Below are 12657 nucleotides of genomic sequence, written 5' to 3' on the forward strand. Positions count from 1 at the left end.
TAGTAAAATAGGTATATTTGTTTTAGTTGCCTCATCAAATTTTGTTTTCTGTTAATGAAATTGCATTCAAATTCCTCACCCAGGATTTTACTCTCACCCCCAAAAATCAGTATCACATTCTATAATATAAAACAAGAAATGAAAATTTAATGGAATTCAAAAATATACAGGCTGATGTTCACTCTCCCACATGGTATAAATAAATGACAGTTCATCAGCAATGACTTAGATTTGTTTCAGTGCTAAGGTTTACAATAACATTAAAAACAAAGATATACACATACACAAGTCAAGCATGGTTGCCGGATTGTATTTTACAAAAATGTAGGAAAATAGTCTTTATAGAACCATGTTACCTATCATGGCAAGTCTGCCTTCCTCACCCAATCTTCATGCAGAAACAAGAAAAATTCTGAAAGTTTTCAAACAAGCTAACTGAAAAAAAGTTATTCTTTCCAGGTAATCTGAGAAAAAAATATGATGAAAAACATACTTTACAACTACATTAACATCAAACTAAAATATTTGTTCAAAATTAATTTCATACTGGAAAATGATCACTCTCCATTTGTCTTGTCATAACCTGCAGAGAAATAGGGAGATTAGTATATCACATTAAATAATAGCAAATTGCATTCTTATATTAAGGTAATATATTAAATAAAAGTGGTTCATTAAAGTTGTCATTTTTGTTTTCAAATTAGATAAAACTATTTTCAAGTTAGCAAATGTTTAGAATTTTCAGGAAATATAACCATCTCGAATACAAGTGTTTTTATTAAACTTAAATTAAAATTAAACACATTTAAGTTCAATGTTGTAATAAAATATTTTGAATATAAAATTTCAATTATTTTGGCCACCATCATTTAGCATTCAAGATGCAATAACTCTAGTCTTTTAATCAGATTTGCATTTTTTTTTACAAAAAAACCCCACTCAAATTCTTAAATTCATGTGACATTTGCAATCATTTCAAACTAATAACTAATTTTTAAATATAAACTCTCCAATTTCAGAACAGCAGTTCATCACTATTTCAGGAAATATGCCAAAAATCACTTTAGAAAGACATCTTAATATACAGTATCTAAATGTTCTAAGCAAACATTTTACATGGTATAATTAAAGCTTTACTGGCATCTCAGAATTGGAAATACACATCACATATTCAGATGGGTAAACGGCAAAGAAAATCATCACTGTGCCAGCAATAAAAAATGTATCCCATAAATAAAAAATGTATTAAAGTATTTCCCATTTTAGTACTGATTTGCAAATATGCTTGTTTTTTTATTTCAAAGGGGAAAAAAATAAAACAAGCATTCGTGTGATTTAAATCTTCCAGAAATATGTATTCAACTTTTCAAATGCATTTATTAATCCAAATCACAATTCTTGCTCTCTTCATATAGTAACAGCAATACTCACCATTTCATATGGGGTCCAGGAAGGCATACTGATGGCTCCAAAACAAACAAACAAAAATATGGAAATCAAATAGTTGGCAATAAACATAATAGTATTTTTAATGTAATAAAATGGAAGCATTTAGGATTTTTAAAATTTTGCATTTATGACTAAAATATATTTATGAATGTATTTTAGTGCCTATAAATTGCTCAGCATGTAGGTATGCAGATCTCATTCTATGCCATACTTAAAAAAAATCAAAGCACAGCTAAACACTGGATCGTCTCCTTGAATGTACTTTGAATCTTCTTTTCTGAAAAGAATACATTAAAAACATTACTCTCTAAATTTATTATTCCCATGTTGCCACTTCATAAGAAATTAAATAGGAAACTATATGCACATTACTATTTTTTTTAAAAACACAGTTAATCTGTTCCCATGGAATCAACTATTATCACAGAAATAAAATATATCATTTTACTTTTCATGCACATAAAAGCTTTAATACAATTGCACATATTTTATTCATAAATGCAAAAATAGTTACATAGAGAAACCTAGTATGATAAATGTGGAAAATATGTTTAAGGTATCAACATGTCAAAAAATAAATGGATTGTCCAATGGACAGGAATATAGAACTTGAGGAAGCAGCTAGTGTCTCTGAAATAGTCATGAGCTGGTTACACTGTACAAGGAACTAACTAAAACCAGGTAACAACAACCCTCACCTGAATGTTACATGACTTTAAAACACCCAAAATGCCCAAAGAAATGCTGGCAAATGATAATATCTCAGTTGCAAAGATAATAATTGAAAACAACTTGCAGTATGTTGAAGTAGTTATAAAATTCTGAAAAGGCCTTTATTCTACAATTTGGGCTATTGCTGTTCCAAAACTCGTAAGAAAATTACGAAAGAGTAGTTATATCCACTATTTTACTCCTGCACTATTCTAATGAATCAATCTTTTTATAGTTACTCTTGTTTAATAAGAATGAAATTAAGGTTAAGTATTACACTTTCCATTGTTTGGAATTCCAGCTATCTGAACTAGTACATATTCCCTATAGATTTGGTTCAGGCAGAGAGCTAAGTACACTGTATTTTTCAAAACCATCAAATCAAAGTCTCAATAAAATGGTATTCCTAGGCTTAAATTTACTGTTGCAGAGTGAAGAGGACAGAGGTCATGGCTCCAAGGTGACTCTCTAGCTAATCCCTGCACTGACAAAGAAGCAATTAATCATTAGAAGTGGGACATCTTAGCTGATGCTACTGATTTATGAAGACATCAACCGCAGTAATGATCACTACTTGCACAATTCATCATTATTGAGACAGCTTGGCAGGGTAGAAATAACTCAAAATAATCATTACTCGAAGTATATTTTCCCTACAGTTTCTTTAAAACCTTAATTAAAAGCCACCCAATTCTAGAAAATATACACAAATGGAACCAGGAATTAGCAATTTTATATACAACTAAAAGACAGATGCATTAAAATACCTATTACATATAACATACATATGGCGTGCTTCAAAAATGAAACTTACTGTCTGCTCCAGGGGTTGTAAAACTTTAATGTATTTTATGTCCAACCCTGGATCCTATGTATTATAGAAAACAAAATGGGCATTTTTTTAAAAAAGTACTTTTATTAAGGCATTCTTTTATTATGTTTATCATTTATTTTGAATTTTATGAAACTGCTGTACTTTACAATACGTTGCACAATATATCTCATGCACAGCAAACACTTTATTTTTTGTTTTTGGGAAATGAAAGTAATATTGGGAATGTTTTGTTACTTTTACAAAGATAGCAGACTCCAGTCATTTTTCTGCCTGAAACAAACCAGCAAACAGAACTACTCAACATAGAATACTCAACATAAACATAACAATTAACCTTGAAGTAATGGCAGTCCTCATTTAGCAACAATTAAGCAAAGCTGTCACTAAATGAAACTGTGACTGTGCTTATGATCCTTCTTTCTACTTATTTTGCTTTACAGACCTGCAAAGGTCATAAATGTGAGGATGTGAGTGCCACTGTAACAAGTTACGATGGAACTATGAATGGTCCCTAAATGAGGGCTATCTATATATTATAGACAGGCAGACAGAGACTCCTGAGAATACTGCAGACACCCAAAAAGCAATCTGATGTATCACTGAACAAATCAACCTGCAGTTCTCACTCTAGGCACAAATGACCAGGCTCAAATTATCCTTCTGCAGATACATTATGAGAAGACCTAGCAGAAGAGAACAACCAGCAGCAAGGTGCATAAGACTTACAATGGCAATGAAGGCACCATTGGGAGACTTGAAAGAACAGGTTAGAGAGACAGATTGTCACAGAGAAAATCTATGTGGTCCCTGAGTTGAAAACAACTTGATGACACATAATCATTTTCATAGTGTGATAGTATGATAGAAGGTCTTGGTCAAGAATATTGGACAAAATAAATTCCTAGGAAGAACTAAGCTAAATATGATTTTAAAAGAGGATAGCACTGAAACAAGAAGCATTATAGCTATGTTTCCAAAAGGGAAGCTCTATTCCAATGATGGTGAACCTTTTAGAGACTGAGTACCCAAACTGCAACCCAAAACCCATTTATGTATCGTCGGGTGCCGGGTGGGCATGGCCCATTGGGTGGGTGTGGCCCATTGGGTGGGCGTGCCTGTGGTGGTAACGGCAGACTGGGTGGGACTAAATAGTTCAAAAAATCAATTCCAACTTTGCAAGATCTTTTTTTCCCCCCCGCGAGAAGTTGAAATTGATTGAACCTTTTTTTTTTGCACACAGCGGCAGCGGCCTAAAGCAAAAAGGTTTCATAAAACCCAGCTGAAGGCCTAGGAGTGGGGCGACGGCATGCGTACCCAGAGAGGGCTCTGAGTGCCACCTGTGACACACATGCCATAGGTTTGCCACCACGACTCTATTCTATAGTCTTTCTCTGCACTAAGCAGATGGAAAGTGACAGCCACAGGCTGTCTTGAAATCAGTCAACTTAGAAACTACCACCAACTTGTTTCCTAATGAATGTCTATTTCAATAATAATAAAAATGTCTTTTTGCCTCTGAACTATCAATAGTGGTGCAGCAGTTTGTGTTGATATGGTCATAATCCTTTCATGCATTAGTTATGTAAATCAATGGAGGTGATTCACCACACACAGAAATGCAACAAGCAGAAAGCTTGGAAAGCAATCTTATACAATAAGCCTGAAAGAAGTATCAGCTTTAACCATTTCAAAAACTCTCCTATAAAAATATTCTTGTGCATTCCAAATCATTTCTTCTGAAGAATCTGTAAATTCTTTCTATTTACTATCTTTAGTTTGGAGAAACCAAGTTATGCAGTGGAAGTAATTACAGGAGTGTAAGAAGTATGCCTAAAATAATAAAAACATTTTTAAAAAGTATGACCATCTTGGTTTGCACAGATATATTTAAAAATATCCGTTTCTCTACCAAAATATATTTGAAAAATGCTTTCAAGTTATTGTTTCACAATTTAGTACAAGAAAGTTTTTATTGCTTTCACACTCATAGTGTTTTCAGATTTAGTTTTATAGTTTTTTTAAAAAAAATGTGTAGCATTCCAAATTTAATTCTGTATTCTTTTAGTAGTTGATCACTTGACATAATAGCACAGCCAATCATTTGGTTACCATTTGTATTGTGTATAGGTTTATGACAAGCTCAACTTGTCCTTCACAATCAATTACAAGAAAGATCTTCCTAATTACATGCTAGAAAATTAGTATCAATAAGTTTCTCTCTAAAATCTGTGTAGTAGTTCAGAACCCTGACCTGTAACACCAGAGGTATGTTCTGTTTCATCAAACTATTTTACTGCTTCTGTAATATCAATATTACTTATGTATAACTATGTAATATGTCATGCCATTGCAGACAAAAATCTGAATTTGAATATATTCTTTTCCAAATAATCATTCTACTTCTATACACCCCTTTGTTTTTAGATGTACAGCTACAGGTATGAATACCATTTGCCTCAGGGGTGTCAGGCTGTGCCCACCCCAGCTCTGGCAATGTAAAAAAAAATCATGATATGTCTTGACACATCACATGATGTGGCGAGTTTGACACCCGTGATTTATCTTAACTACAACACATTATGGCATCATATACTGTTATCAGATATAACCTAGATAAAAGTTGTAGACTTTTGCACAACAGCACCATCTTGTGACATTTAGAGGTTCTGAAGCAAACCAAAGTACTATTTAAGAACTTGCCATAATTTTATTTCCTTTTATATTTTATAAATAATTCAAGATGGCAAGCACACACAATACTTCTACCTTCTATTTAATTACCTGATGGATAAAATAATGTAAATATACTGAATTGTACTAACAATTTCAGTAAATTCAGATGTACTATCTAATTATTAAACAAAATAAACTGGTTTTCGACAAAAAAACCTTGAGACCATCAATATGGCAGCCATGTTTTATACTGTCATTCTTTCATGTAGGTTCAATTATTCTAAAACTGCCTTTTCATATTGAGTACTGCAGTTCTGATTTTTCCTTTTTCCTTCCCAACGATCTATCATCCCAGCCTCTGTAATATAGTCAATAAATTCTGGAAACTTCAACATTCATCATGGCATAAAAAACTGCAGTAGTTTGCAATTTACAATAGCACTATATTAGAAAATGCACTACTAATTTGTTCATTATGACAAATGTAAAAATGTAATCCAGCATAATTGAGTAATATTTTGCAATTCCAGTACTGCCAAAGTTTTGTTGCATTTTGTTGCCTTAAATAAATTTCATTTTAAAGTGTTTTTTAAAATACTGACTTAAGATTTGTTAGCCATTTGTTTAGATTCTTTTAAACTTACAATCAAATTATCGTATCTGTTCCCTGAATTTATTAAAACTGTTTGACATGAGAAAATGATCTGTAGCCCCATAAATAGATTTACTAGCTACTGGCCTAATCTCTGTCACTGCACCAATCTAGAAGGTAAATTTTTATTTAAGGAACAGCTGCTTCATTCCCAATCACTTTTTCCATTCTATCCCAGCACACCACAACAAAGATTCAGTTCAGCAAATCCAATCTTCCCGACCATGTTACTAGACAGAAAGTACAATTCAGCAAATTAGTCAATAGTCTAGTAAGGAGCTGATATTGTAAACTACCTGAAAGAAGTTTTGATATTCTGCAGGCTGATTATGACAGAAGCAAGTACCGTAAATATGCAAGCGATCAAAGCTTAAGCTCCTCTATTCATATTAGGTGTCTCTCCAGTGTGATTTTAAGTGCAATTTTTTTTTTAAAAAAAAGCCTCAAGCCCTCAATTTTCTAAGACTTGGTGAACCAACTAATTCGATCCTCCAGTGCCAGGCCAACCTGCATAAAAAGCGGAATGGCTCCTCTTTACACACCAGTATTCTCCTGCCAGACAATCGAAAGAGATGAACAGGTCTCTGACTAGCCCGGGGGGTGGGGTAAGTTGAGGCTTAAGCCCCTCCGCCGAGATGGACAAAATGGCGGAAAGCTCGATCTATTTTTAAGGACAAGGAGGATTGATGTGGTTTCTTGAAAGGGGCGCCATCGTCTTTTTCCGTTCGACCACCCACATCAGACCGAGGGGCTCCGAAGAATCTCTTCTATAAGGAAGCTCTTCTGAACCGCCCAAAGGACCCTTTCCTGGCGTAGCAACTGTTTGGAAAAAAAACAACCCGAAGCGATCGCCCCTCTGCCAAATTTCTACCTCTCAAGCCCTCGGTGCCGTCCGCTAGAAGGTGCCCACTCGTCGGAGCTTATCTTTGCTTCATCACATTTTTCGATTCAGAAGAACGAAGGAACCTAGCAAAACGGAGGCACGCGAGGCCTACCTGCCCGTATTTGAGGGCGCTCAACCGCAGCCAACTCTAACCGAATCGCGCGCGCGCGCACACACACACACACACCGCTTACGCGCGGCTCCTTCGCCACGCGGCGAAGTAATAAGTCTCGCGGCGAGCGGAAGCCACAACAGTCATTTTGAGGGCCACGTGATTCAAGGCCGCCCTCGGGCTGGGTGGGCCGAATATTTTTTTCCCGTCTATTTGGTAGGTTCCTATTATACACCGAAGTTTAATGCCGGCTGGCACGAGTTTAAAAATACAAATGAAGATTTCGGAGATTTCTTTTAGGCTGCTTTTAACAAACGAGCCAACCACTCCAGCTTACAAAATCCAGCAATAACAACAACAACAATATAAAGTTGGAAGGGACTTTGGAGGTCATCTAGTCCAACCCCTTGCTCAGGCAGGAAACCCTATACTATTTCAGATAAATGGCTGTCCAGTTCTTAAAAACGTCCAGCGTTGGAGCATGAAAGAACACAAAAAAACCCAACTAACTTGATAGCGATCACATAACACCTTGGTGGAGCAGTGGGCTAATGCCTCCTTAAGTAACACCAGCTGCCTGCAATTACTGCAGGTTCGCATCCCACCAGGCTCAAGGTTGACTCAGCCTTCCATCCTTCCGAGGTAGGTAAAATGAGGACCCAGATTGTTGGGGGCAATAAGCTGACTTTGTAATAATGCCGCTTGGGGTGTGTGTGAAAGCCCTAATAAGCAGGCATATACATAGCATGAAGGCTACTGCTAAGCTTGTAAGCCGCCCTGAGTCTTCGGAGAAGGGCGGGATATAAATGGAATTTAAAAAAAAAAAATTCACAGCTTCTGGAGGCAGGTTGTTCCACTGGTTAATTGTTCTGTTAGGAAGTTTCTCCTTATTTCTAGGTTACTTCTCTCCCTGATTAGTTTCCATCCATTGCTTCTTCTCTTGCCTTCAGGTGCTTTGGAGAATAGCTTGCCTCTTCTTTGTGGCAGCCCCTGAGATATTGGAACACTGCTATCATGTCATCCCTAGTCCTCTTCATTAACTAGACATACCCAATTCCAGCAAATGATCCTTATGTTTTAGCCTCCAGTCCCCTAATCATCTTTGTTGCTCTTCTCTGTACTCTAGAGTCTCAACATCTTTTTTACCTCATGGTGACCAAAACTGTATGCAGTATTCCAAGTGTGGCCTTACCAAGGCATTGTAAAGTGGTAATAATACTTCACATGATCTTGATTCTATCCATTAATTCAGCCTATCACTGTGTTGGCTTTTTGGGCAGCTGCATCACACTGCTGGCTCATATTTAAGTGATTGTCCACTAGGATTCTGAGATCCCTCTCACAGTTAACTACTATTGAGCAAGGTACCACCTATAGTACTATATGCATTTGGTTTTTCTTGCCTAAATGTAGAACCTTACTTTTTTTCACCACTGAATGCAATTTTGTTAGATAGTGCCCATTGTTCAAGTCTGTCAAGATCCTTCTGTATCTTAAGCATATCTTCTGGAGTGCTGGCTATTCCTGCCAGTTTGGTGTCATCTGCAAATTTAATGAGTTCCCCATCTATCCCCTCATCCAAATCATTGATGAAGATTTTATTTATTTATTTATTTAATTTAAGGACTCGGCGGTGTACAGGGCAATACAATAAAATACAATATATAAAAATTAAAAAAATATTAAATACAATAGCCCAATTTAATAAATTACAAAACGTTAAAATACCCCTAAACCCATCAGACCAGGCCGGCTTGTTCAAATAAATATGTTTTTAGGTCACGTCGGAAGGAGCGAAGGTCGGGAGCCGTCCGGAGCTCCACCGGTAAAGAGACTGGGCCCATATAGAAGAGACTGGGCCCATATAGAAAAAAAATAAAAAATAAAAATATAACACAGAAAAAAAACACAACAGGGCCTTGGCAAATATATTAACCATTCTGAAGAGCAAGCATTTAAGGTCCAGCTCATGCAACATTACTGACTTGAGCCATGCTAGCAATGGATGAATTGGGCCAGTTGATCTAGCTATGGCTCTTTCCCACTGCTATCCATTCTTCACTGAAATGAGAGAAAAAAAATAGAGGTAGTTCTTGACCACGACCACAATTGCACCCAAAATTTCTGTTGCTAAGCAAGATAATTGTTAAGTGAGTTTTGCTCCATTTATCACATTTCTTGCCATAGTTGTTAAGTGAATCACTGCAGTTAAGTGAATCTGGTTTCCCAATTGACTTTGCTTGTCACATGATCCCAGAACAATTCAGCCATCATAAATATATGCTAGTTGTCAAGTGCCCAAATCTTGATCAGATGACCATGAGGATGATTCAATTGTTTTAAGTTTGGAAAATTTATTTATTTATTTATTTATTTTATTTATTAGTTTTTATAAACCGCCCTTCTCCCGAGGGACTCGGGGCGGTGTACAGAGGAAGGAAGGTATACAGACCGAACAATAAAATAATAAGAAACACTAATGAACATAAACTGGGACCCCAATTAACGTTATCATGCCAGGCCAGCCTGCTGGAATAGGAAAGTTTTTAAGTCGCGACGGAAGGTACGGAGGTCAGGGGCCATCCGGATTTCGGTTGGTAAGGTGTTCCAGAGGGCTGGTGCACCCACTGAGAATGCTCTCCCCCTGGGGGCCATCAGCCGACATTCCTTGAGCGGTGGCACCCTGAGGAGGCCCTCTCTGTGGGAGCGCACAGGACGGTGGGGTGCTGACATCGGCAGAAGGTGCTCCCGTAGGTAGTCCGGACCCATGCCATGTAGGGCTTTGAATGTCATTGTTAGCACCTTGAACTTCACACGGAAGGCAACCGGAAGCCAGTGCAGCGCACGGAGGAGAGGTGTGATATGGGAGTATCGGGAGGCTCCCAAGAGTGTCCGTGCCGCCGCACTTTGCACCAGTTGAAGCTTCCGAGTGGATCTCAAGGGCAGCCCCATGTAGAGAGCGTTACAATAGTCTAGGCGAGATGTCACAAGGGCATGGGTGACTGTACGTAAGGAATCCAGGTCCAGATAAGGCCGTAGTTGGCGAACTAGCCGAACCCGGGAGAAGGCCCCCTTGGTCACAGCTCCAATGTGGTCTTCCAGGGAGAGCTGCGAGTCTAGGAGGACACCCAGGTTGCGGGCCCTATCAACAGGGGGAAGTAACTTGTCCCCAATGTTAAGCAGTGGGACGTTCTGAATCTCCTGGCTTGCCGGTACGTACAGCCATTCAGTCTTGTCCGGGTTCAGTTGAAGCCTGTTTCTCCCCATCCATTCCCGGACCGCTTTCAGGCAGCAGGACATCACGTCTAGGGCATCACTGATATTGTTAGGAGTTGAGATAAAAAGCTGGGTGTCATCAGCATACTGATGGTACCCTACTCCAAAACTGCGAATGATCTCACCCAGCGGTTTCATGTAGATGTTGAACAGGAGAGGCGAGAGGACCGACCCCTGAGGGACTCCGCAAGCGAGAGGCCTCGGGGTCGACCTCTGTCCCCCTGTCAGCACCGACTGCGAGCGACCCTGGAGAAAGGAGGAGAACCAACGCAGAACCGTGCCTCCCACTCCCAGTCCCCTGAGGCGTCGCAGCAAGATACCATGGTCGATGGTATCGAAAGCCGCCGAGAGGTCTAATAAGACTAGGACAGAGGAATGGCCCCTGTCCCGGGCTCTCCAGAGATCATTCATCAGAGCGACCAATGCCGTCTCCGTGCTGTAGCCCGGCCTGAAACCCGATTGGTACGGGTCTAGATAAACCGCTTCATCCAGGATCTGAGGAAGTTGGTGCGCCACCACGCTCTCAACAACCTTCGCAAGGAAGCGAAGATTGGAGACTGGACGAAAGTTATTCAAAGAGGATGGGTCCAAGGTGGGCTTCTTGAGGAGAGGTCTCACCACCGCCTCCTTCAAGGCGGTGGGGAAGTGACCCTCACTCAGAGAAGCAGAGATGACCGCTAGGAACCAGCCTCGTGTCGCCTCTCGAGCTGCATAGGCCAGCCAGGAAGGGCACGGGTCCAGTAAGCATGTGGAGGAGCTCAACCTTGGTGGTTATAAGTCACTTTTTTCAGTGCCATTGTAACTTTGAGTGGTCACTAAACAAATGGTTGTAAGTCAAGGACAACTGTAGCAGCATGTATTTGCTATCCCAATTGCCAATCTCTAACCTGCCACTTCTTCTACTTCCAACTACTACTGGTTGCTTGTTTCTCTCTAGGATGATGGGTGATAAAAGTTAATATCTTGAAGTTACCTAGATGGTGGGTGAATAAAGAGAAATACTATTTTAACACTATCTTGCCCTCCTTATTCTGGTCTATGACTGTAATAAAGGTTTGATTGATACGATACTTAAGCACAATGGTTTAAGCCTTTTCACTCAATGGCTGGGAATAGATGAAGGCCAGTAGAAAATAATGATATTGCCAGGACATGTTTATGCCATGTGTCAGCAAATGTGGAAAAGCCCTATAATTTCTTCACAGGTTTATTTTATATCATTCTGATCTCAGAGACATTCAGAAGCAGGATATGATTTAAAATTTCACTGAAAAGGGAAAAAAAGAACATTTCCACTTCTGTTGTGAATTGAAGAGTGCTTCAGCAACTAGGAAGAGAGGCTGAGGAATTGTAAAGTTGAGATCTTTGTGAGGCAGGAGCAGATGTTGTGGGTATCAGGTTTTAGTACTATAGTGTTCCTCCTATTCCTTTTCTTTTGTATGCTAATGGTAAAATTACACGTGTAGACTTGCCCTTTATTATCCATCAAGATTTTTTGTTAGTGTTCCTGCTATAGGAGTAATGGTGGGATTACTTCCTGAATTCATGTGTCCTCTATCATTTCCATTCATTGTTAAGTACTGCATAACCTTAAAAATTAATGCCTGATATTGTTTCCTATCCTTTTCTTCACCATTCTTTTTTCATATATGTTAAATCGTTCAGATTATTGCTCTTTAGGAATGGACAGTTTTCTTTGTAATATGTGTACAATGTGTTTTGGATTAGATTTAAATTTGAGATAATAGCATCACAGATCGCAAATGCCATTATATCACATTGCATATTTTGGGGAAAAAATATTTACATATTCTTAGAATGCATAGCATTTAGCATAGAGAGCCGATTTGGTATAATAGTTAAAGCAACACAGTGGTGGGATTTACCGCGTTCGCACCGGTTCAGTAGAACCGATACCTAATTTTTTTCTTAAATTCGGGGAACCGGCTCCGAAATGGCCAGACTAGCGTGCATTCATGTGCCTCCAATTTCTTACTTGCTGCAGTCTGGCTTTGCAGTATACAAGGGGGTTGGAGGCACGTGAATGCACGCTAATCTGGCGTCTC

General features: G+C 38.6%; 1 long non-coding RNA gene across 3 annotated transcripts; it reads right to left on the minus strand.

The window, feature by feature from the left end:
* Positions 1–127: 127 nt before the first annotated feature.
* On the minus strand, positions 128–7410 carry LOC308666133. 3 transcript variants are annotated; one of them, XR_014026035.1, is made up of 4 exons: positions 7192–7410; positions 2975–3028; positions 1432–1726; positions 128–583 (listed from the first exon to the last, which is right to left on the minus strand). It is a non-coding gene; the product is annotated as an uncharacterized lncRNA (long non-coding RNA). The 3 variants fall into 3 exon arrangements; XR_014026036.1 differs by having other exon boundaries at positions 1432–3028; positions 7316–7402; XR_014026037.1 differs by lacking the exon at positions 7192–7410 and having other exon boundaries at positions 1432–7170.
* Between the last annotated feature and the right edge of the window lie 5247 nt (positions 7411–12657).

Source organism: Vipera berus (assembly GCF_964194415.1).
Source record: "Vipera berus genome assembly, chromosome: 3".
Taxonomy (NCBI): Eukaryota; Metazoa; Chordata; class Lepidosauria; order Squamata; family Viperidae; genus Vipera; species Vipera berus.